Source organism: Urtica dioica, chromosome 1 (assembly GCF_054948205.1).
Source record: "Urtica dioica subsp. dioica isolate 48M chromosome 1, U.dioica_male_clone48M_v1_H2, whole genome shotgun sequence".
Classification (NCBI taxonomy): Eukaryota; Viridiplantae; Streptophyta; class Magnoliopsida; order Rosales; family Urticaceae; genus Urtica; species Urtica dioica.
In genome coordinates, this window is record NC_142756.1 from 9,609,687 (window position 1) to 9,637,625 (window position 27,939).

Genomic DNA, 27,939 nt, shown 5'->3' on the forward strand with positions numbered 1-27,939 from the left:
TACAATGAAAATGATCAATTTGCAATGAAGACTTCTTTTGTATATTTATTTATTTATTTTGAATTTTAATGTTCTTTATATTGTAGTAGCATTTTGATATTTTTCACCTAAATTTTATTATTTTTAAACTTTATATTGTTGATGGATTTTTATTTTATAAACGGGTAAGCGGGTCTACCCGACCCGCTACCCTTTTTTTAAACCGGGTAAACGGGTAACGGGTCCAATATTTTTAACCCGCTTACCCGGCGGGTATCCCCGTTACCCGACCCGTCTCAAAATCCGGATAAACGGGTCCGGGTAACGGGTAAAAAATTATAGCGGGTACGGATAACGGAATAGGTGTACCCGGCTTTACCCGTACCCGTTGCCATCCCTATTCTAATCTGAACCCATAAAAATAAATTGTCAAATTAAATTTTAAATATCTAAAATCATAAATATCGTAAGTTATGATTAATATAGCAAATTTACCAAATATAAAAATATATATGTTAAATAGTAAATTTATCATAAATACCGAAAATACTGCAGTTAATTATTATTTTTATTTTACTTACGAATCTTTTATATTTGTTATCATTTTAATATTCTCATCAGCAATATATTTATTATACTTAGTTGATGATATGTATACATCACATACTATTCATTTATTACTTTGTTGCTCAAATATATCGAGGGTATCTTTCTTTTTCTTTTTTTCTTTTTTTTTTTTTTTTTTTTTTTTTGGTTAACGCCGCACCCGCACCCGATAACAATAACACTAGTTAAATACCAGGGAAAATGACACGTATATACCTTGTGTTTTATTTAAATGTCGAGTTTAACCTTTGGTTTTCAAAAATGTCGAGATCATACCCTTTGTTTAACTAAAATGGCGAAATTATACCCTGAAATAGACAACAGTGCCATGAATCTTCTTTTTATTGAATTTTCATTGACGTTGACTATAATATTTATATGTAAACACCAATTATCTTTATTCATTCGCGTCATATATGTCATTTATTTATAAACTAAAAAAAAACAACAGTCTTTTAATCGTGAAGAACGCAAAAAGAGGTAAAAGGGTAAAAATCGACACTTGATAGTCATCTAAATTACATATTCGAACAGAGAACTCATGATTCAGAGTTCCAATTCGAACACAGAATGAAGTCATCTCTTGAGAGATATGAATTTTATTATTTAATTTTAATTTAATGTTATTTTTTTTTCAAAATTGAAAATTTGAAAGTTAGGATACTGTTTAATTTGGATTTGATTATGTTTTTCTTATATAAGAGTTAATATCAATGAAAGAGAGATTTGTGACACTATTATCTATTTCAGGGTATAATTTCATCATTTTAGTTAAACAGAAGGTATGATCTCGATATTTTTGAAAATCAAAAGTTAAAGTCGATATTTCACTAAAACACATGACATAAATGTGTTATTTTTCCTAAATAAATACCATGATATATGACTGATGATACACGAATTATCAGTAAAATTAAAGACGCCACACAATTATATTAATCGATATTTTAAATCCATGAATCTCTTATATTCGTCATAACTTTAATGTTCTTACCAGTAATGTATTAATTATGATTAATTAGTTGATAGTATGTATACATCATATACTAGCATTATTCATATTATTCCTTTAGTTGCTCAAATATATTGGGTTTTTTTTTTGTGTGTAACCCCTGCGGTATCGGTATTTTTTTAAATACCATGATATATTACGGATGAGACCGGATTATCAATAAAATTATAAAGTGTAATCTAGCAATGTAGCCAATTTCAAACATGATTTTAAAGATCTAGCCAACGTTTGATAAATTTTGTAATCTAGCCATTTACAAAAATAAACGGTTACAAAATATCGAAAATACTATACAACATAAATCATAAAAACAAACTACTAGCGAACGTTTCAGCTAGCCAAAAGTTATCGCGTGTAAAATAAACGAAAATTAACTTAAATTAACCCAAGAAAACAACCAACTACTAGCCAACGTTTTAGCCGGCCAAAACTTATCGCATGTAAAATAATAGGAAATTAACTAAAATTAACCGAAGAATACTTGCCTTACATTATGAATTATGCAGATTTGAATGTGACGACCCGAATTTTCGGACCGTCTTACTTAACTTACTTTTTAAAACTTAAGAAAATTTGGGGTAAATTTTTTTTTTTAAACATAACTTAAAATATAAAGTTTGAAAACTCATAACCTAAAAAAAATAAATTTTCATTTAAAACTTGATTAACGAAAACAACCAAAAAGTCGAAGTTGCATAATCGCAAATTAAAACCCAAAAAATACCATAGTAAATAAATACCATGAATAAAGTCGTAACCTTTAACGAGATTGAAAAACATAACTTAAACCATGAAACTTAAAACCTTGGGTTTGGATTATTGAAAAACTGAAACCAAAGCGGAAGTCTCTTATTTTCGAAAACGGCAACCATAACCCAACCCTCTCGCTATCGCCGCCGCTGATCCACCCTCCTCACTTGCTCATATGTTGTTTACCTACAACACGGACGTATACACATAGAGTGAGCTAACGCTCAGCGAGAATAACTATAACTCACAAAACATAAGTAATAAAATAAAATGCATGAACCGGTTATTAGTATTTTAAATTTAACCGTGACATGAGATACCCTATTTAAACGTCTATCGTATTTTAGTTCGGGGGTCCCCTAGAGTAGCCCTACCGATTTCAGTGTACACTTTGGTAACGAACCATGGGGCTGCGACCTCCCATAGAACGCCCCGTCACATACATAAACATATGAGGAACTCTCTATGTGAGCCCGTAGTTCGGCTCGAGAAATTCCTCTAGTTACCTCCGTAGTTCGAGGCGGTACGACTCTCTTGCTTACTTAACTTATTAACCGTGTTTATTACGTTAAAAGCATGAGCGACATAAGATAAAAAAAAACATACATGATAACATAGCTAGCAAGATAAGATGTGTTATAGATATTCTAATACACACAGCATAAAATAACATAACTCACATATCGTCATACCAAATCATACCAAGCACATTCCGAACAAACACACACACAAAAATTCACACAATACATAAATACTTCATATCACATAATACTTAGTATATTTTGAACTAATCCGTGTTGCAGTGAGATTATTCTCACCTGGATATCGGAATTACGATCGAAGACCGTCGAAGGAAAAGGATGCTCTTAATGACTCGGAACCTAAACGGAAAAGGTTGACTATTACTTATCAGGTACGAAAAGGATTTAATACATGACTTAATTTCTGGAAATTTCAAAATTTCGGCTGAAGGTGTAAAATTACAAAAATACCCTTGGGGTCGATAAAATATTTTTTTTTTGAAAAAAATAAATCTATAAAAATTACTGTGAGAGCGAAAAAATATTTGGAACACTTCATACTAAATCTATAAAAATTACTGTGAGAGCGAAAAAATATTTGGAACACTTCATACTTCAGAGACATGTACAAAATATGCTCAGATTATTTAAAAAAAATAAAAGGTATAAGAAAGCAATATTTAGCCCCTGTTTGGTTAACTTTTCTATTTTTGTTTTCTGTTTTCTGATTCTAAATTCTAGAAAACAGTTTTAGAAAAACTGTTTGGTTATAAATTCAGAAAATAGATTTAGAATCATGTTTCTGTTTTCTTTGAAATTTGTTTAGAAAACAGAAAACAATGAAAAATTGTTTTCTGTTTTATCTCTATACAATTGAATGGAAAACATAACCAAACAACATTTAAAATATTCTGAAACGTAATTTTAAATATGTTTTTTAAATTTAAAAATTAGAATCAGAAAACAGAATTTAAAAACAGAAAACGAGTTTAGAAAACTAAACCAAACGGCCCCTTAGTCTTTTTAAAAACAAAAACTGCTTTGGAACGATTCTGCGCACCGTTTGGATTTTATCCCAAATATATTCTGTGGGCATCCAAAAATTCTAAAATTTGGAGTAGATATCATAAACATATAGAACTAGGCCGTGTATAAAAATTAGCTCAAAAAGAATTTTGTAGATATATAAACAAGACGTTTTGTTGTAAAAAGATCAGGGAAAAAAAACTAGTCTGCGCACTGATCGCAATTAATTCATAAAATAATAATGAGAACTCGAAAAATTCTAAAATTTAAACCACAATTAAATAACATGTGAAAGTATAATCTGTAAAAAAATTAGATCCAAAAACCGTTTTTAGCTATTTTAAAACGAGCGATTTTGACACTGCTTAAAACTGATTACTAAACAGGAAATATTAAACCTAATTTTTCTTATGAAAAACGAAATAAAAGCATAAAAAAAAAAATCAAGGAACAGTATGAACTGAGCATAAAGAAAAAAAAATACCTTAAAAGAGATTGGAAAAAACTCGCTAACACTTCTTGAACCAAAACTTAGAGATTAAGATGACTATTCGGTGATTAGGGTTTTTAGTTTTATTGTTGGAAAAGGGATAGAGATAGAGAGAGCAGTAGAGAGAAGAAGAGGGAGACTGATGGCGCAGGAAAAAAAAAAAAAAGAACAACACAACGCATACCCTAATAAGCTTTATATATATATGTATTTTTGTTTTGTTTTTAAACCTAAGCCTCTTTTAATTAATTGGGCCGATAGAAAAAGAAAAACTCTAAAAACATTAACAGATTGACACAACTTACATAACATATTGATATATATACCTGCGTACATATTTATAGGAGCTTACATAACTAACATATTTATATATATTATAACTAACACACATAACATATTTGTGTAAATACATGCGTACACATACTTACATAATTAACATGTTATACAAGCTACAAATATATAATATTATATTAAATTACAAAAGTATCACATATATTATTTCCTGATGAAGGAAAGTAATCAAAACCAATAAGCTTATACTTGAGCGAATAACTAACAACTTTTATATACATTATATTATACATAAATAATCTATATCATATACATATTCCCAAAATACCAACTTACCACTAATTATATATTTATATGTAGCTATGTACCAAATATATATATATATACATATAAATATACATGCATAACATCCAAATAAGTTGCTTTGGATTTAACTTTCTAAGTAAAAGAAAATTAAAGAAAATTCTAATGCATTGTACATCTCTCAAATTAAATTTTCAAAACTAAACTAAAAAAAAGAAATTTCAAATCATTAATTTTTTTTTTTTTTTTTTGGGGTTTCACATTGAATGTCTTTTTCAAATCAACTAATTAAACTATAAAAAAGGAAATAAAATATTATGAACTATTAGAAGTTGACGTGTATCTTTTATTTTAAAGGAAAAAAGTTGACCTGTATTAATTGCATTATTTGGCCTATCAAAACGTTGGTTACATATTGATGTACTCAATTTTAATAGAGGATAATCTAATAATTTACTAAATGAATAATAAAGCCACATCATCATTCGTGGCTATATTAAACTTAAGTGAAACATTGGTTAGATTGCAATATCAACGTTTCAAGTGGCTTAGTCCGACTAAATGTATATGTATACGCAACACTTATGATAATCGATATTTTATTCCTTAATCCTTCTTATATATGCAACAGGAGCAAGTAATTTTCCCTTTTTGTTTTCTTGCTCAAATAAGAAATGTATAGATACTGGTAAAGAAAAGAAAAAGCCGACTGAGAGCACTGATGAGCTAAATACCCCTGACTTTATTAATTCATCACGTTTGCTTTAAAAAGCAGGAATACTAGCTTCTTTCCTTTTATTTACCTACCTAACCTTATACGCCCGTGATTTTAAAAAGGACAATTGGCGGCATAAATACCTTAATTTTACGAGTTGATACACTTTAATACCACATCTTTTTTTTTCGCGGCTAAAATACCAGACGTTGGTTATTAGCACCATCGTTAAGCTGAAAACGTTAACTGCCGACGTCGACTCTGAAAAATAAATTTAAAGTTGAAAATGAATGTAAACTCCTTGAAGGCGTCGAGCAGAGCCGTCTCGAAGAACTCGTGGCCCTCGAAGCGTTTCTCAACGTACACCTTGTACCGCTTCTGAATCTCGATCAGCCTCGCGATCGTCGCCGTCGACGAATCTCCCCGGACGACCTCCGCGCCTTCCTCCTCCACGAGCCGCCGGAAAAGCTCCGTCAACCGCCGGAGCTCCTCCGGAATCTCCACGTAAAGGCCGTACACAGCCCGTAAGGCGTCGACGAATCTCCCCGGACGGCCTCCGCGCCTTCCTCCTCCACGAGCCGCCGGAAAAGCTCTGCCAACCGCCGGAGCTCCTCCGGAATCTCCACGTAAAGGCCGTACACAGCCCGTAAGGCGTCGACGAATCTCCCCGGACGGCCTCCGCGCCTTCCTCCTCCACGAGCCGCCGGAAAAGCTCCGCCAACCGCCGGACTCCTCCGGAATCTCCACGTAAAGGCCGTACACAGCCCGTAAGGCGTCCACATCATCGGCGCGGACGAGAGCCGAAAACCCGAACCGCTCGTCGTGGAATATCCTCTCGGCCGGAGCTACCAGGAGCTCTCGGCGGACGACCTCGACGATCTTGGGCCGGGTGGCCGGGTGAAGATACCTCGCCACCCTGGCGGCCTCCGCCTCAAGAGCCTGGGCGGCCATGGCCAGGTAGGCGGGGACGGGAATCTCGACCTTGTCGGAGGTCCAGCTGGCGGCCACGCGGGAGTAGAAGGCGGCGGCGGAGTCGAGGAGAGGGTCCTCGAGGTCGGACTCGTAGACGGAGAAGAAACAATTTGGGTTTTTATTTTATGGGTTTTATTTTATTTTGATTTATTTTACATCATTTTCAACTTTAAATTCATTTTTCAGAGTCCACGTCGGCAGTTAACGTTTTCAGTTTAACGATGGTGCTAATAATCAACGTCTGGTATTTTAGCCGCGAAAAAAAAAAAAAAAAGTATTAAAGTGTATCAATTCGTAAAGTTAAGGTATTTATGCCGCCAATTGCCCTTTTAAAAATGTACACGAAATCAACGCCGTTTTTTTATTTTTTATTTATATTTTTTTATGCTAGGTACTAATCAAGGAAAATAATATAATGCAATATACTTCTTTTTTTTTTTTTTTTTTTACAAATGACCTACTCGTAAGAATATATTAATAAATAAAAAATCGGATTAGATTATAAAAATTAAGCCTAATAGAAAATTTACTCCTTAAAAAAAAGATGAAATGTGGATCACACATACGCAATCAGAATAATACAATTACAATAATGGGTTACAAAGTTTTTCAGGTAATACGTATTATGATATGTTGCCGTTTATATTTAGGGCATTATCAAATTGAGATCCACCCTAAAAAAAAAAAAAAAAAAAAATCATGTCAGGTATGATACTAGTGAAATACTATTATACAGAGCTGAAGATTTTTTTTTCCATATGTCAGGTATGATACTAGTGGAAAAATATCATATAGAGCTGCATATTTTTTTTCTAAGCTACAGATATTTTAGAGAAACGAAAAAAAAAGGTTTGGTTCTTTTCGGATAACGTTGGAGTATAGTGCGTGGTACCACACATTTTTTGTGGCTTACAACCTTTCTTTTTCTTAGTACTATGAGGCAAAGATGTGGAAAAGTTCACAAGCATTTCCAATTATGTACGGATATTTTCTTTTCCTTATTACTTTTTAATGAATCCAATAAAGAAAAATACACATCTCATCATTTCTAAAGGATAAGAAAAACCTAGAGGTTTACTTTTGCTTTAGATATAGAAAACCTAAATTACTTTTGCTTTAGCTAAGGTTCACAACCTCAGTCACGTTTTAACAATGAAGCCCTGTACATGAGCACATGCGTGGATTATTTTTGCCACGTGTAAAAAAGAAAAAAAAATTATATGGTAGATCACTTGCATCGTTAAATTTATAATATATCTAATGTTTAAGCATGTTTAAAATTTAGGCATCTGATATGACTTTAATTATATTTTTATTTTACTTGATTGTCTTTAACATCTCAAATGTTAATTTTGATAAATAGTGTTGATTTTGGTAAATAATTAATTTATCAAAATAAACGAAATGTTTATTAGTTTTTTAAGTTCAAGTTTGAAATTGATTAAATAGCTACTGTGTCCAAAATAAAATACTGCACTATCTTATCGGTCCAATTTATTTGTTGAAAATGAGGGTTTAAGAGATCTTTTAGCTAAAGCCGTTAAAAATGCGTCGTTGAAGGACTTTGGTGTACTTGAAGTACAATACTTATGAAGGTGCTTCTGGATTAATATTTATTACCTCGAATCATACTTATACCAAATATTTTTCATACATACATATATATATATATGCTGAAATATATTAAGTATACAATAACACCAACGTGAATTAGCACCTAAAACAACAGATGATGTAGTTGGATAATATAGCTATTGAACTTGTATTGAAGATAAATGGACTTTAACTACGAAAACATAAAAAACCCCAGGTCAGAATCAGATATTAAGCGAAACGAAAGGCGTTCCAATTATTTTGATTCATAGAGCTACTGATTCCGAACTATAGATCTATAATCAAAGATCTACTACTTATCAACGGAGGCTCTCTATAACCATACATGATATATATCATGTCCAGATATTTCAGTTTGCACTCAAATTAGCAGAGAGAGAGAGAGAGAGAGAGAGAGAGAGAGAGAGAGAGAGAGTTGATACTGTTATTTTCTATCAGAAGGGAGTTGATACTGTTGATAAAGAACCATATCGTTTTTTTTTTCGTTTTTTTTTTCTAAGACCACGTCGCTATCGAAATGACAGGCAGGTGGTGTGGACATATCGTTTTTTTTTTTATTTTTTTTTTTAAAATTTTTTTCTAAGACCACGTCGCTATCGAAATGACAGGCAGGTGGTGTGGAGTGTGGACGATATATATGTCAGCTAACATAATTCTTCTTCTTCTCTCTCTCTCTCTAACATAATTCTTCTTCTTCTCTCTCTCTCTCTAACATAATTCTTCTTCTTCTCTCTCTCTCTCCCTCATCTTATTATTATATTTTATTATTATTTGTTTTTTTCACTCCAATACTAATAGGGAAAATATCAAAATTATCCCTCGTGTTTAATCGAAATGCAAGATTTATCCCCTTTATTTTTAGAAATATCAGACATATCTCTTAGTTTAATATAAATAACATATACCTCCCATAAAAAAATGTTATATTACAAATATCACCATTTTCGTTTATTTTTTACAAAAAAATAATCTGAACTCCCCAAAATACCATTGATAAAATAAATATTTATTTACTATTTTATTAAAAAAATTCAAAATCTCTCTTTATAAAAAAAAATCATTAACTTTTTATAAAGAAATTTTTTAATTTAAACTTTTTTTATATAGAATAGAAAATAAAAAATTATTTTATTAAGGATATTTTGGGGAGTTCAAATTATTTTTTTTGTAAAAAATAAACGAAAAATGGTGATATTTGTAATATAACATTTTTTAGGAGATGTATATGTTATTTATATTAAACTGAAGGGATATGTCTGATATTTCTAGAAATAGAGGGGATAAATCTCGCATTTCGATTAAACACGAGGGTTACTGTTGATATTTTCCCATACTAATATGCAATCCTGTTACGGTTATGGTTAACTGCCGGCACTCATATTTTATGAGTATACTCTTAATCGCGTGTTTATCGTGTTATTTTTCTATTCAAATTTATTTTATCTATATTTTTGTTTAAAATTGCTAAAAAATTAGATTTTATGAAACTTTAACTGAGTCGTGCCAGCTTTTTGCATTACGAGTTTCTCTACGGATACCGGTGCAGTAAATTAACTCCGATTTTACAGGTATTTAATGCTTTGTACGTTTCGCTGTCGAAATTTGACGGTAACCGGTACCGCGTTAGCTCAAACCTTGCTTGTGTGCAATTTTTTTTTTTTTTTTTTTTTAAAGAAAGTACTTATATGCAACTTTGTATTCCTAATGTGTTGTACTTGGCAAGATTCCAATCTTGTGCGTTTAGACATTTATATTGTCTAAATTTCATTAAAAAAAATTCCAATTTTTAGAAAATTTCATTCCAACTTTTTATGAATTACAAAATTTGTTTTTTATAAAAAATTGGAATGGAATATAGAATTCCATATTTCTATATTTTTTAAACAATTATTTTAATGTTATATTAAGTGATTGCTGTGAAAAGCTATTGTAATTTTGTGTCAATTGAAAAACAATGGCAAAAATAAAAAATTAAATGAAAAATAAAAATAAAAAATTTCAAATGAGAAATAATATGAATGACATCGTAACTTTCATTCATGAAAAACGAAAATAAAAAGTTCAAATGAGAAATACAAAGTTCAAATGAAAAATAAATTGACAGGGTTTCAAATTAAAACTATAATCATCTAAGAGAATATTACAAGGGACAAGTTTCAAATTTCCTCATTGGAATTGACACCGATATTTGTAAATTGCTTGAGTAATTCGGCAATCTCAAATTCTTCTTATATTCACAATTTCGGTTTGATACAACTCTTTTCCAATTGTGAGTGCCTCGACCATTTTGGGAAAGAAGCTTGCGCATCGGTCTTCAAGAATTCACCCCGCGATACTAAAGCTGACTTTGGAAGAAACGGTGGAGACGAGGCTGGTTAGGATGTCACGGACTATATTGGACGATGTCGGAAACACATTTTCATGTTCTTTCCACCACTTCAAGAGCTCCATGTTATGTCCGTCCATTGTCGCCCGTCGGATTCAGTTAGAGGTTGATCACAGCATTCGATGGTGAGCTTCTTGCATTTGGATATGAATGGGGAGAAAGTTGTCCGGTAAGTTGTCACATTAGTCGGAAAGTGGTGGCTCCTCTAGTAGATGAACTTCTTTGACTTGGAAAAGGATTTGCGGTTGAGACCCCATACTTCACTTCGTAAACACAGAAAAGTACATCAAACGCATCGACCACTATGGTGTAATCAAGTGAGACGTAATCTTCTTCTTGTAAACATGTTGTTAAACTTTTTAAAATTCCTCTCAACCCTTCAAATAATTAATGGAAATAATTCTTCTACTTATTTTCTATTACACTTGAAAGCACTAATTCTTTTGTTCACAAACCAATCATCACCTATGATAGGTGATGATTGTCATATGAGCTTTTGATTTGAAGAATAATATTTTGAAACCGTAAATTAATTCGATGGATGTCACCTTCTTTGAATCTCAACCCTATTACCACTCTGAGATTCAGGGGGAGATAAAACGATAATCTCAAATGTGGCAAAACATCATCTCAAATGACTCAGATATACCTCACGTCACTCCACCTCTTATGTCCAGTGAACCAGAAATCTCTCTACCCAGTGAAGCAGAAATCATTGATCAACACGCTGATGGATATACAAAACCAACTTCTTCTACACTTCAACCAACATGTTCGAACTCAGATCCCACTGACAAAAACACAGGTATGGATAATGCTTCACGTGAGATTACTATTTCTGATGATATTAATCTTCCTATTGCCCAAAGGAAAAGAACTAGATCGTGCACTCGTCATCCATGGTCTAAGCATTTGTCGTACAACAGACTCTCACAGTTTTACCGGGCGTTCATCACTTTGCTTGACAACACGCAGATCCCAATAAATGTCAGCGAGGCTCTTAAACACCCAGGATGGACAAAAGCTGTGAATGAAGAGATAACGGCCCTTGAGAAGAACCATACATGGAAGATCACTGAACTTCCACCGAAGAAGAAGGCAGTAGGCTGTAGATGGATATTCACAGTGAAGCATAAAGCTGATGGGTGTTGGAATTGATCTAGGGTTTAAGAAAAAGTTTAACGCTTCGTTAAGCGGCGGAATTTTAAAAAATTTTCTTTTTCAAGTAAAACAGTTTTTACTAACCTAGACAAAGAGCAAACACATGTAAAAAAAAACTATCATGAGCATAGAAGTTTACTAACCCTTTTAGACGCTTGAACGTTGAGAAGCTTTTGGAAAAAGGTTGCAACGTTCGTCTCCCCTCGCAGCACGTCTCTCTTCCTTCCTCGGCAACTCGAGCAACCACGAAAGTTTCTATCACTAAATCACTCGAGAGAAAAGGAATTAGTGTGTGGGCACTTTTAAACACTACGAATTAAGAACGAGTCTTGAAGTCACAGAGCTAAACACTAGGTCAAATGAGGACCTAGGTGCCAAAACAAAAACCGAAAATTAACTAGAGAGAGGATCGGCCAAGTTCTAGAGAGAGGGTCTCTCAAATCTCTTAAACTTGGATGAATGAAAAGTGTGGAATGAGACTCCTATTTATAGGAGAGGTCTTACCTTCAATAAGGTAGTTTCCTCTTCTATAGAATATCACATATTCATGAGCCAATTACCTCTTTTCCCACTTGAGATGCTCGGCCAAGGCTGCCTTCTAGAAGGCTTGGATTTGTTTCATTTTTTTGTTCCTTGCCTTGCCTTTGACTCTCTTGGCCGAAATTCCTATTACCTTGTATAGGAAATTTGTTTCCTTTTCTTTTGGCAAGTATCTTGATACATTCATGCACAAAATATTCTCTCTTTCTTTGGGTATGTTGGGCGCCTAAACCATATAGGAAAGGCTTCTAGAAGCTTTTCCATTTGTTCATGACAACATGGAAAATGCCCATTAAGAATTTTCAATAAAATTCTTATGAAATGAAATTAATCCACAAGGCCCAATAAATCTAATTTTGGCCGAGTGACATTAAGTCATCAAATGACCTTGTCAAAAAATTTATTGACATTCATTTCATGCTATGTCTCAAAAGACAAAAATACCATTTTGACAATTTTCGTTCTTGTTTTGACTTAGCTTCCAGTTTAACTATTCCTACTTGATGTGATTCGTGACAGTGACCTCATGGATCCAAATGAACAAAGCTTGAGCTAAACACTTGGACTCAAAAGTTCACAAAACCTTTTCCAAGTTTAGCTTAATGTCAACTGACTCCACTAAAGAGTTGACACTGAAAATCTCTCGGTTCAAATGAATTTATTTTCTACTCAAGAATTCAACCTAATTGTAATGAGTGGATCCACATAATATTATCAGTGTTTACCCTTCATGAATATCGTCAGCTAGTCGGGATTTACAAAATTACCATTTTACCCTTCTAGCTGTTATTTCCTCAACTCCTTTGTCGCTTGTGAATAAGTTAGAAACAATGTATTGATGAGGAGCTAACAAGTCACATTGTTTCATCCAAAAGAGTCAAGACTCAATTTGGACACTGGCCAGTTCATTTATTCACACTCCAAGGAACAAAGCATGAGGTGATATACATTGCATTTCAGCAATCTTGTACATGAATTCCATATCTATGAGAACTTCACAAAGTTACTCATGACATTCTCACAACTTAGTACTTCACCAATAGGCCTTGTTCGGAATCACATAGTGAGTCCGAACTCTAACTTTCTCAAATGAGAATACGTAAGGTGTGAAATGACATGTCTCATTTCAGGATTAAGGTAAGCACGATGCAATTCATACGTAGTGACTTCGAGACATAAGAGGTTAAATGGTTTGTTCTTATCTTGTCTCTAGAAGTGCACTGGTCAATTCAGTACCTTCGGAAGATACCTAGAAGAACTATAGAGTCCCCGACTCTCAATGCTTCATAACCAGACATCATAGATTCTTCTAACAATCATACTGAGGTCAATAGTCCTTTGACCCTTAGATTGTGTGAAACCCCAAACATAGCCATCAAGAAATTAGAAATTGTGATGTTAAATTACAAATTAATTTGTTTGTTATGAATTTTTCCTATAGATAAATTACTTGGAAAGGTAATTTCGTTTTTTTCAAGACACAAAATATAAAATTTGGATATTGATGTGTTATGTATGTATATACATTATGTATTCGTTGAGAATTGATTTTAATTAACTTTTTATGTGAAATTTGTTATTTATGTTTGGTAAGTCAAACATATACATATATACATTATATATATATATATATATATATATATATATATAAACAATTACTGTTATTACGTATACTGACAAAAAAATAAAGTGAAATGAATATATATATATATGAATATATATATATATATATATATATATATATATATATATATATATATATACCTTTACATATAATAGGAAAGAATAATTTTTTTTAGCAGTGTGTTATGGGCACCGCTATTGTGGACTTACTTATATATATATATATGTATATGTATATGTATTATGTATATATATGTATATGTATTATGTATATAAGAGATAATCAGAATTAATGATGTGGATGTTAGTAATAGGTCTTTCCTTCTTTTTGTACGTGGACTTTTTTTTCTTCATTATTCACCGTATGCTATATTTAATAGAGAGATTTTAAGTATATTAATTGGACAATATGTACTTTGATATGATTTTCTTTAGCTGTTACCAATTCTTTTGACTTTTAGTCTTTTTTCCCTTCTCCTCTTACACGATCAAAACATTTTTTTTTCCAAACACTATCAATTCCATCCCTCAGAAAAATAAAGAAAAGAGAGAGAGCAAAAATCCTAATTATCAGTCTGTTTTCTCATTTTGGTGTTCTAGCAAAGTTTAGGGAGTTTCTTCTACGATCAGATAAGAGGTATTTTATTTCAAAACTCATTGTTTTTATTCTCTTAGGATTATATTTGTTAATATATATTTTTATTTCTTACAAGTTTTATTGGTAAAAATATTTTCTGATTTGAAAGAGTTTCATATATTTTAAGAAGCGTCTTGTTTTATATAGCTACCGAAATTATTTTGATCTCATATTTTTATACACGAATATTTAAGATGATTTTGGTACATATTTAAAATTTCATGATTTTTAGATGAACTATTTTTATTCTAAAAATATTTTACGATCAGGGCGCAAACATAGTATCTTCTCTTGAAACAGCGTAGTAATTGATTTTTTTAAAAATAGCTAAAAATCGTATTTTTGACTGAAAATTTTATACACTATTAATTCATATGTTATTGTTATATGATAAAAAATTGGTGACTTATAGATGAAAGAAATTACGTGTTTGAGTGCTTTTCCAACGCATGCGCAGATCTGTCCAGTTCCTATAATACTAGTCTTTTGCTCATTATGCATTTTAAACCGTTTTAATTTTTTTTTAAACCGAGTTTGGTCTTTCCACTTCAGAAGAAAACGTTTAAATTATTATTTTATATTTTCTGGAATTTTATCAGAATTTATCTCAACAGTTTTATTTTCTCGAGATTTCCATTACTAAGGGTATTTTAGTAATTCTCACTTAGCGCTGGATTCTGAAATTTTTCCAGTAGCCTAGTATTATCCAGAATAGAAACTTTAGCTATGGACTAATATCTCAATTATTAATTCTCCCGATTAGGTTTTGAATCGTCTCGAGTGTTTAAGTGGTTCACGATCAAAGATCGTAATTTTCAACTTCAGGTGAGAACAATCTCACTACAACACATATTAGTTTTAAATAAAATTATGATGAGTTTTGTGATTCATGACGTGGTTTTTTAGATAGTATTATATGGTTTTGTTTATAGTTATAAGCCAAGTGATACATGATACGATATGCTTAAGTACGATGATATGATATATGAGTTGTTATATATTATGCGATGATTACATGTCTACGTTTATGCATTTTACCTTATGATATGTTATGATATGATAAATGATGATGATGGAGTATTAATGAGATATTTTTAAATTTATATGACATTATGTATGTTGATGTTTGCGCATGTCTTTATGCTAAGTAAATTTATGTATGATGTATGAGATGCTAATTAACGTTTTCTAGTTGAGCTATGTTATGTTTCATATGCATTGGTAAGCTATGTCATGTTATTTTTTTAAGTTATAATCATGTCACGTCTGATGTTATGTATGATGGTTATGTATATTACATGTCATATTTGCATGTCACCTAAATAATAAAGTGAAAAGATAAGTAAGAGAGTCGTACCGCCTCGAGTTACGGAGGTCTCAAGGAGAATTTCCCGAGCCGACTTACGGGCCCAAATGGGGAAATTTCTCATATGTTATAAGTTTATAATACGGAGCAAAGTATGGGACCTTGCAACCCCATATCTTTGTCTCCAAAGTGTACACTGAAATTGGTACGACTACTCTAGGGGAGCCCCGAATAAAATATTATAAGATTTATGTTAAGAAAGACCATTTCACCATTAGAATGAAAATATTAATAACCGGTTCATGCATTGCATCACTCATCTTGTTTTTGTGAGTTTTATATTGTTCTCGCTGAGTGATAGCTCATTTCCACGAAAATTTTACGTATGTGCTGTAGGTAAACAACTTACTGCTAAGTGATGAGTATGGACCAGCGGCATCGATAGCAAAAGGGTCGGGTTATGGTTGCAACTACGTAAGAAAGACTTCCGCTAAGCATAAGATAAATTAGATTTAATATAATTTCTAAAATAAAGTTTTAATATAGATTAAGTAGTATGTTATAGTTTTGTATCATTTTATCCGTAGCTTGATTAACAAATTTATTATAATTTATTTTCTATTAAGTTGGTATTAAAATACCAGTTTTCAAGTAAAGGTCAAAATATTTTCAAGTCAAAGATTTACCATGATCAAAGCTTAAAGTTTAGTCTTTATTCATTTATTGCTTTATGGTATTTGAGAATATATGTATTCGAAAAAAATATATATATATAATCCGCGAATTTCCAGATTACGATTTTGTAAGAGTATTATATGATAAAAAAAAAAATCTCATATTTTTTTATACATAATTTTGATAGGTAAAACGGTCCGAAAAGTCAGGTCGTCACAGATTGCGAATGTATCGTTTTAAGCAAACTACGAAGAGTTTGTTGATGCAAATCTACATTTGTCTCTTCGTAAGTTGTTTAGTTTGTTTATGGACTAAAGACTAATGTTTTATCATAAAGCTTCAAACAGACAAGGAGGAATGGATGAACGTTTCAAATTTTTATTAATGAGTAAGCAATTACAAGCAAGAGTCTTCATGAGACTTTATTACATCAAATGTACAATATAAAGATTACAACTCTTCTTGTGGGCACCATTGACAACAATGGGAGCATAGAAATGCTAAAAGCTAGACTCGTGGCGAAAGGATACACTCAATCATACGGGATTGACTATCAAGAGACATTTGCTCCCGTGGCTAAGCTCAACAAAGTAAGAATCCTTATCTCACTTGCTGTAAATTGCGACTGGGATTTACATCAGCTAGACGTGAAAAATGCATTCTTGAATGGTGATCTTGAGGAAGAAGTATATATGGAAATCCAGTCCGACTTACGACAATTTGTTCACAAACCAATCATCACCAACATAATCAATTTATTATGGTCCGTGATAATGTCATATGAGCTTTTCCACACTTGTTGTGTTGGGCGATCAACATTTTTGCCCCATGGTTTTCAGTGTCGGCAGAAGACCATTACACCACAAATGTTACACTTTTCGGGCCGATGCAACCTTCAAAATATTTTCACATTTTGGATCGAGTCCTCTTTTGAAACTTTATCTGTGGTCGGACTTCATCTTCTTCGTGTGCTTGTTAAATGTTGTGGTGGATTTTCAGCGCGGTTGGTTACATTAATGAGAGGTTGCTCTTCTTCATCAATGTTATCTTCCATTCCTTACACCTCTTCGTCGTTGGATGGAGATTGAGTTGTGTCATCGTCCTCTTCATCTTCAGCTCGATAATTATGTGGATCTTCATATTGGTTGTCATTTGTGGGACATAGTCTTCGTGTGAAAAATGGGTGGGTGGTTGTGGGAATTGAATATGTGGTGGGAAATGGTGTGGAAAAACATTACACATAGGGATAAAGCTAGAAAAGTGGGAGGTTCTTAAGGAAATTGAGGTTGAGGAGTTGGATCAAATTCTGTGAGAACTTCGGTATTTTGGTATCAAATCGAATTTGGTTAATGTGTGTCAAAGTTAATAACCAATTCTTGGGGTAACCTTGAGTTGGTGGGTCGATGGTGGATTTTTGTTGAGGTGAATTTTTTTTATCTAGAACATCGAAATCGGGATGATGAAGGAGAAGACATTTTTTTTTTCATTTGTGAATTTGAGAGAGAAATAAGAGAGGTGTGAAGGAATAAGGGTTGGTGGAAGTTGTATTTATTTGAGAAATTATTTGGGTTACAAGAGTTACTTTATTTTTTCGGACCCCCAACGGTCATAAATGGTAAAAAAAAATTATGGTCATTGGATTTCTAACGGCGATAAATCCAATGGCCCATAATTTATGAAAAAAAACACATTAATTATTTCAAAGCTGGACATTTATATTAGTATGGGGTCTAACCGACTTTTCAAATTTAATATGAGATCCATCCAATTTTTTCATATATATTATTTTGGAATTTGGACTTTCCGAATTCCAAAAAAAACTTTTTGAACAACGTCAATGTCTATCTTTGGTCCAAATACAAAGGGTTTAATAAGGAGTAAAAACACTTGCTACATACACGGGCATAATATGCCCGTGTATGTATATATATTTACTGCATAATATGTCAATGACTTGTGTATATTTACTAGTGAACGAGTTATACATGGCTTGTGGTCTAATTAAAAGGAAAAATGTGTGTATGTAGATGTCAATGACTTGGGTGTGATGTTGTTGAAAAAGAATATGATGTCTTGGTATTTTAGATGTTATTGTTTCTTTGTTAAAACGTGTATTTACTGCCGAAAATGTCAATTAAAAAGTTGTGACGGAGATATTTTCATGTATTTATTGCTGAATATGTTATGTTATGATTTTTTTGTATCTAATGAAATTGGAATATTAACACGTATATACTGCAAACAGGGTTAATATGGCTCAACCACGATTGCGAGAACAAAAATAATTGTCTTCAGAAATAAGGCGCTCACAATAACGCCGTCTACTGAAAACAGTTTGTAAATCATGTTGATTACATTATGTATTTACACCACCTGACAATAGATTATGGTTTTCCAGCCATTAACGTTCAAAAGCTTAACTGCAATATAACAGTGATAGTAAATATACATAAATACAATAGTAATTTTATGAAAACATGTGCGAAAATAGCCTAAAATTTCAACAAAAAAAAAAAAAGAATACACACCTGATTCATTCAGAGTAAATAAGGAAGATCAATATAACGACTATTAAGGAAAATCAAACTAAAAAATAAAGAAATAATCAAAACAATAAATAAGGAATAAAAATCAAATATATAAGGAAACAAAATAATAATGCACATCCACATTAATTCAGTTGCTACATATAAGGAAATAATTAAACAACTAAAGCGTGTACACACATAAATTCGGTCAGTTCAAATTTAAAGTTCCGGAAAGCCTAAAAAATTTAAATTTCAAATATTTTCATAATTTAAAACTCTAAAGGACATATTTCAGAATTGAAAAAACATCTAATTGGACCATGAAAAAAAAAAAAAAAGGGGAAATGGTGGCAATAATACTCAATGTTTGGTCAAATTACTTATATACTCAAAGTTTTTTTTTCTTTGGCAAAAATACCACATGTTACGTTATGGTGGGTCCGTTACTACTCTGACCGTTAAGTTCAAACAGAAAGTTTAATGGCAAAGTATTTACGTGTAACTTAATTTGAAACTTTGAGTATTTTTATCCAAGAAAAAAAAAGAATGAGTATATAAGTAGTGTTTTGTCTAAACATTAAGTATTTTTGCCACCATTTCCCCTAAAAAAATTGTATTTCATTTCATGAATTTTTTTCCCTTAATTGCGATTTTCTATTTCGCTAGTTACTTTTGCAATATTGATGTTTATGTATTCCCTTATAGTCTAAGTAGTCTATTTCCTTTAAAGTTATAGTCTAATTTTTTATTTATTTATTTATCATTATTGAAGTGAATAGTCGACTCTAGATCACAACAATTTAGTACTTTAAAAAAAATCCATGGTCAAAACCTAAACTTCAACTAAAGTACACAAACTTAATATACCCAAATGTAAACTAAAGCCTAAAAAACATGAGAAGTAAAAGGAACCCTTAAATTTTTTTAATTCAAAGATATTACAAAAGTATTTGTCTATCACATTTCTGTAATGGTAATATTATTAACCGTAATAGTTAATATATTCACTGTAATAGTTATATGACAACAATTTGTGGTTACCTTAATATATTCACATTACAAATTGTCGTAATACGGTTAAAATAAATTGTCGTAATACATTATAATGAGCTTTTGATTTGAAGAATAACCCAGAAAGACACATTTGATGGATTGTGGATCTAATTTACCTCTGAATTGTTTTGGAAAATGGACAAAGGTAGTGCAGCCGAAGCATTTTAACGGGATAGGAGAGCATAGGAGGGTACTATGCGGGTAGTGTTGTACTAGGACTTGGTGTGGACTTTGGAATTTCAGGACCCTAGATGGCATTCTATTGATGAGATAGGCCGAAGTGAGGATGGCGTCTCCCCAGATGTGTTTAGGAAGATTTGACGAGAGCATTAGTGAGCGAGCTACTTCCAATAAATGTCTATTTTTCCTTTCAACCACTCCATTTTGTTGTGGAGTGTGAGCACACGAACTAATGTGGACAATGCCTTGATCACTGAGAAATGACCCTAAGGTGGACTTGAAGTATTCTAATGCATTGTCCGTTTTTAGGATCTGAACTTTGGTTTGAAATTGTGTTTGGATCATTGAATTGAATTGTTTGAAGATATTTTCCACTTCTGATTTTTCTTTCATGAGAAATAGCCAAGTTAGTCTTGTGTGATCATCGATGAAGGATACGAACCCCCTAGAACCAGATATGTTTTTAATCCGAGATGGTCCCCATACATCACTATGGATAAGGGTGAATGGTTTGGATGGTTTGTATTTTAACTATGTGTAGGTGCTGCGAGTGTGTTTGGCTAATTGACATATTTCACAACTGAAAGAATTGGGATTTTTATTGATAAAAAGTGTTGGAAACATCTTTTGGAGATACATAAAGTTCAGATGACCTAATCGAAAATGTCACAAAATGTTCTAAAATTTTCCAAAAAATTGGTTATGCCCAGAAGTGATTATTATAACCCAATTATTATTCCTTCGAGCCGTATAGCTTTTTCGATCGTTCGAAAGTCTAAGGTCATAACGTTCCTGAAATAAGGTGAGAATAATATCACTACAACACGGATTTGTTTAAATTAAATACGATGAGTATGTGATCTAAAATTTATTATTATGTGTTATGCGAGGGTCTGTTTGACATTTTATATATGTGTGTTTATGTATTATTGAGTGGATTTTGGTGATTATGATATGTGTTGTTATGATGAGCTATTTTACGAGTTTTGTTAACTTTTGCATAACATGTTCTTTTCTTTGTCATTTTATAATTTATGATTATGTCATATGTCATCAATGTATGGAACACAAATAATCAAGTGATTAGATAAGTAAGAGAGTCATACCGCCTCGAGTTAAGGAGGTATTAAGTGAAATCTCTCGAGCCGACTTACGGGCTCAAAAAGAGAGTTTTTCTCGTATAATATATATTTATGAGGTGGTGCGAACTATGGGAGGTCGCAGCCATGTAGTTCATTTCCAAAGTATACAATGAAATAGATACGACTACTCTAGGAACACTCCGATCTAAAATATGTTATAAATAAATTAGGAAGGTTTATGTCACCGTTTAGTACTAAAACACTAGTAATCGGTTCATGCATTGTTTTACTCATCTTTTTGTGAGTTATAGTTATTCTCCCTAAGCGTTAGCTCATTTTATGTGTATTTGTGTGTGTTGTAGGTAATCAAAATATGAACAAGTGAAGAGGGTGGATCAGCGGCGTTCGATGGAGTTGTGGTTCCGCTCGTTTATTTAAAAGACTTACGGTACGCAAATTTATAAACACTCGGTTTGAGATTTTATGTTTAAGATATTTTTCAAGTATAATTAGTTTTGTAAAACTGAAGTTGAGTTTTCATGGTTTTATTTCTGTTGAGTACTCGAACCACCTACTTTGGTTTTGAAATTCCGAATTAAGTATTTCTCTTATTTTCATCATTTTTTTTGTAAGACTTTAAATGTTGTGGTTATTTTCAAAGTTGGTTTATTTTAAAGTCTACACTTTATCAATAATCTTAATTAAGCTTAGTATGACGGTCCAGAAAGCCGGGTGGTCACATTTTAATCTGAAAGAAGAAATATCTGGAGACATGTCCATAAATATTTAAGTTTGAAAACATGAATCTAAAGTTTTCTAGAGACACTTTTTTCTTTCTGATTTAAAAAATAAATAAATAAATGAATCTGGTACTGTAGAATGAACAGTACTTTGTGTCTAAGGGTCTAACATCTTTTTTTTTTCTTTTTATTATAAAAAATTGTATTGTAAAATAAACAGTATACAGAGTCTAGGCAACCATCCTCTACTTTATATATATATATATATATATATATATATATATATACATGACTATGTTCAATACACCATACAAGAATTTTAGATACAAATACAATTCTTGATGTATACTAATTTTTTTAGGTAATAATCACATTTTTTTATAAATTAAAATGTCTAGCCATTATCTCTCTTAGTAAATCTAAAAATATATAACTCGTGATCTAGACCTTTATTTTTTTTTTATTAAAAGTGATATATACATATATATATATATATATATTTATTAAACTATGTTCAATATAACATACAAGAATTTTAGATACAAGTACAATTCTCGATGTATGGTAATTTTTTTTTTTTTTTTTTGAGGTAATAATCACATTTTTTTATAAATTAAAATGTCTAGCTGTGATCTCTTTTCATAAATCTAAAAAGATATAACTCGTCATATAAACCTCTATTTTTATTAAAAATTTATACTAATGTGAATATTTCGACGAAATGATTACTTTTGACGCTGATAAAAACCTATCTCTGATACGTTGTGTATATTTTTTTTAACCTAATTAATAAATATTAACTACATACTACAATTTTAAAAGAGAAAATATAAGTATTTTTTATTTTTAAAACTTGAATCTATTGTCTTTCGACTTTCTAATGGGAAATTATCTACTTAGCTATATAATATGTTGCATAGTTAATACTTAATACACAAATGACAAGAATGACGTTGAAAATTTCGAGATTCTATTAAAAAAATGAGGGTAAAGTGGCTCCTCTAAATTAGGTATAAAAATTAATGATCGCCACTCGCCACCATAATGAATTTCACGTAGCCCCATAGAGAGATAGATACCCAACTTTTCATTTATTTATTAATTCAGGCATTAAATTCATTTATTAATTCAGGCATTAATAAAAAAATTTCCTCGAAGCATCTATGTATTTTATACATATGTATGCTTCGAGCAATGATATAATATTAAAATTACGGTATTACCCTTCTTTAGTACTTTATGAAATTAAATACCATTTTTAAATTATTATTTGTTTTTTACGTCAAATTGTCGTTGCTTTGTGCGTGTGTGGCTATTTGAGAGCTGAGCTCCTTTTTCCTTTTACCTGTTTTTGTTTCCTATTATTGTCCTGCCGACTCGACGCACATGGATGATGACCTCATACTCACCCCACCACTCTCGTGTTATATATATATATATATATATATATATATATATATATATATATATATATATTTATATTGAATATTATTATATATATTTATATTGAGACTAGTGGCAAAATTAATAGTTGTCTTTTTCATCCATCATGTGCTTCTATTGTTTTGAATTTCAATGATAGATGAGTATTTGGTGAATAGTGGATGTCGCACTATTGTGACTCATTTCCAACTTTCGAGATCTCTTCACCTCCATCAAGAAACAAATTATGGGAAGGAGTGTAAAAAACTTAAGGCGGTGTTTGGTAACATTTTTATTTTTTGTTTTTTGTTTTTAAAAATAAAAAAGTTATCGTTAGGCAAAAAAACGTGTGTGATAAAGTCATTTTTGTTTTTTGTTTTAAAAAATAAGGGAGAGAATAAAACAAAAACTGGAGAATAAAAAAAACTTGTTTTCAAAATTTTTAAAAACAAAAACTCTCGATCGTCTCTTTATTTTCTTAAACGAAAACAAAAACAGACCTTGGTCGCCGATCCGCAGAACTTCACCGCCACGTGGACCGGTCCTTCGGTCTGTTCTTACACCGGAGTCTTCTGCGCTCCGTCGCCGTGGAACCCTAAACTCCGAGTGGTCGCCGGAATCGATCTGAACCACGGCGACATCGCCGGCTACCTCCCATCGGAGCTCGGCCTCCTCACCGACCTCTCTCTCTTCTGCGGCGTCGTTCCGGAGTCTTTCCGGCGACTGAAGCTCCTCCACGAGCTGGATCTCTCTAACAACCGATTCGTCGGCGGATTTCCGTCGCCGGTGCTGTTCCTCCCTCGCCTGAAGTTCCTCGACCTCCGATTCAACGAGTTCGAAGGTCCGGTGCCTCCGAAGCTCTTCGACCGCCCGATGGACGCGATCTTCTTGAACGACAACCGGTTCCGCCTCGGAATTCCGGCGAATCTCGAAAACTCGCCGGTCTCCGTGCTCGTCCTGGCGAACAACGATCTCGGCGGCTGTCTTCCCCGGAGCATCGGGAAAATGATTACCAAACATGTTTTTATTTTTTATTTTTAAAAATAAAAAACAACAACATGACTACCAAACATGTTCTTATTCTTTAAAAATTAGAAAACAAAACAAAACATAATTTGTATTTTTAAAAACAAAAAACAAAAATGTTACCAAACAGGCCCTTAAGGTTCGGGCTTTTCTTTGGAAAGTGGAGAAGATTGGATTCTCACGACCATACATATAGCGAACCGCGGAATGAAGATTGTTAGAGCATAAGGGCTAAGTGCCAACTCAATCGTACAGGTCACAGTCTCACAGTCAATTACTCAAACACGTTAAGCGCGGCATCTTGACAGTGAGTCACCAATGGTGTTAGATTAGTTATACTCCCCAAATCAGTTAAAATTAGTTAGTTAGCTTGAATGAATATATACTCATCTGAATAATTCAATGAAAGAAATCGTTTCTTATCGTCTTCATTCAATACTCTTCTCGAATCGCTAGAATCCTATATTCTATCATATGGTATCAGAGCTGTGAATCCGGAATCGGAGCTCGTTCCTATTGAAGTTGGAAAGTTTCATATTTTTTGTGTGTGAATATATATATATATATATATATATATATATATATATGTGAAATCCCTTAACCTAGCCATAAGTAAACTAAAATTTGTTATGTGAATTTTCGAGTTGTTTTTATTGGGTTGCCGCTATTTTCGCATTATACTTGCTCTTATATGTGTTTGAATACTTCCATTTTCAAATATTAGAAATGAGTTGTTTTTTTCTTTCTTCCAAATAATATTTTTTTTCCGTGAACTTATTTCTGGAAAAAAAAAAGTATATATGCTTATATGCGTACGTACGTACATATATATATATATATATATATATATATATATATATATATATATAAATAGATACACGTATGTATATATAATATTAATTATGTATCTGGGATAAGAATATATATGAATACACTTTTACCTATATATATATATATCCCAATACTGATATACGTACACGCATTAAGTATAATATATATGTATATTGTTTTTTTGAAGAAATCGGTTACCACTGTTAGAAGGAAAAGTGGACATTAATAAGAATCTTTGTATTAATAGCATAAGCAAATAGGTATATAATATATATATATATATATATATATATATATATATATATATATTTGAATATGGTTATATATGGCTACTTACGTTCAGTAATTTAATTTCGTATTAAGAGAATGGAAATAAGGCAATCGCTACCTTTTTGTCCACACTCATTTTATGAAAGAATTAAAGTTGTGATTTAATTAGATTAATATGAGACCTTTTATTGGTTGCTTTTGAATTTTTCTCTTGCCTTTCTCTGAAGCTACGGTCAAAGACTCATTATCTTCCCTCTTCCTCACACACACTTCCATATTCTCTCTTTCTTTTCATCCTTTTCAGAAAAAAAAATCCTAATTAACCTAGTAGTATTTTCTTTGAGTTTGATGTTCATACAAAGATCAAGGAGCATCCTTTACGATTAAATTATTCAGAGGTATTTTCTTCCCTATGTGACATATTTTACATGATAACATTGATTGTTACATTTTTTTTCTATGAACAATACTCAATACAATAGTTCTCGTTTTGCAAAGGTTTTTGAGAAGTAACGTAAATGGTTACATATTCTTTTTTAAAAACAAAAGCTACGTTTATAATTTCAATCTGAATATTTTATAATTAAGATGTTTTCAGTATGTGTTTTAAATTTCATGATTTTTGGATTAACCGTTTTTATTATAAAAATCTTTTTCATCGGTACGTAGAACTTTTTTTTTATGATCCAATCAGCGTGTTTTGATTTTAATAGAATAGCTACAAAACGAATTTTGATTTGAAATTTTAATACCAAAATATTCACGATGTTTGTAATACATATTTTTTATTTCATAATTTTTGGACAAACCGTTTTGTTTCTAAAATTCAATTATGATCAGCACGCATAATTTTGTTTTCTGTTTCAAACAGCAAGGTTTTGATTCAAAATAAAATAGCTAACAAAGGAATGGTGATTTGGAATTTTTATACCAGAATACTCAACATGTTGTTAGTATGTCTTAAAAATCTTGTAATTTTTGGATTAACGATTTAATTTCTAAAAATAAATAAAAACTAGTGCACGAAGTTTTATTCCTGTTTCAAACAGCGATGTTTTATATTTTTTAAAAATACTTGTAAATCGAATTTTGGCATGAAATTTTTATACGGGACACATATATTTGTTACTGTTACACATAAAAATAATTAGGTGTTTTCTGCTATCGCAAGTATTTTTGTTAGTATTTATTTTAACAGCGCTCAGATCTGTCCCGTTTTCTCTAAACCTCAATTTTTAGATAATATACGTTTAAATTAGTTTCTTCATGTTAGAATCTGTTTTTGGCACTGCCACTGAAGAAGAAAATGTTTAAACATTTATTTTCTATCCTCTGGAATTTTTCCAGAATTTTTTCTAAAATGTATGTTTTGCCGAAACCCTAGGGCAAAGGGTATTTTTGTCTTTTTACTTTCGAGTCCCGTCTCTGTGATTTTCCAGAAACTTTAGTACGTCCAGAAGTGATTATTAAAACCTATTTCCTATCCGTTCGAATAGGTTTCGAGCCGCATAGCTTTTCCAATCGTTCGAGAGTCTAAGATCTTTTCCCCGACTCAGTAAGGTGAGAATAATCTCACTACAATACGGATTAGTTTAAAATTAATTTATGATGAGTGTGTGATCTGAATTGGTTAATATGTGTTATATGATTGATTGTGTGATATCCCTTATGTGCATGTATACGTTATTGAGTGAATTGTGATTATTATATGTTATGTCATGTTATGATGAGTTTATGTATGAGTTTAGTACAATTTTGGCATAACATGTTCTATTTATTAGCATGTTTCATTTATGTTTATGTCATATGTCATCTTTATATGTAACGCAAATAATCAAGTGATAAGATAAGTAAGAGAGTCGTACCGCCTCGAGCTACGGAGGTATTAAGAGAATTCTCTCGAGCCGACCTACGGGCTCATAAAGGGAGTTTTCTCATATGATATGTTTATTAGATGGTGCGAACTATGGGAGGTCACAGCCCCGTAGTTCGTTTCCAAAGTGTACACTGAAATTGGTACGACTACTCTAGGGGCACCCCGAATAAAATATGATAAGACTTATGATACGAAAGACCATGACACTATTAGAATTTAAAACACTAATAACCGGATCATGCATCGCATTACTCATCTCTTTTTGTGAATTATAGTTAGTCTCGCTGAGCGTTAGCTCATATTATGTGTATTCGTCCGTATTGT

General features: G+C 31.9%; 1 pseudogene; it reads left to right on the plus strand.

The window, feature by feature from the left end:
- The first annotated feature begins 17,104 nt into the window (after window positions 1–17,104).
- On the plus strand, window positions 17,105–27,298 carry LOC149407078 (leucine-rich repeat extensin-like protein 1 pseudogene; annotated as a pseudogene).
- The last annotated feature ends 641 nt before the right edge of the window (window positions 27,299–27,939 follow it).